Raw genomic sequence first — 201 nt, 5'->3', positions numbered from 1 at the left:
GGAGCCACTGATTTCCCACAATCTCTGCTTGCGTTTCTGTGACTTGTGTGCGAGGCTTGGCCTCAGCAGGGCAGACTGTCTCTCTTTGCATGGGTCGTAACCCACAGATTCCTTCAGTGTTGTCACGGAGGAAGGGCTTGCTGGGGCAGAGATAATGAATATCTTTGGTCGAGATGCTTGGACTGGTTAGGACAGTCTTTT

Source organism: Sinocyclocheilus anshuiensis, unplaced genomic scaffold (assembly GCF_001515605.1).
Source record: "Sinocyclocheilus anshuiensis isolate Anshui unplaced genomic scaffold, SAMN03320099.WGS_v1.1 scaffold368, whole genome shotgun sequence".
In the NCBI taxonomy this organism is placed as follows: domain Eukaryota; kingdom Metazoa; phylum Chordata; class Actinopteri; order Cypriniformes; family Cyprinidae; genus Sinocyclocheilus; species Sinocyclocheilus anshuiensis.
This window is presented reverse-complemented; position numbering follows the sequence as displayed.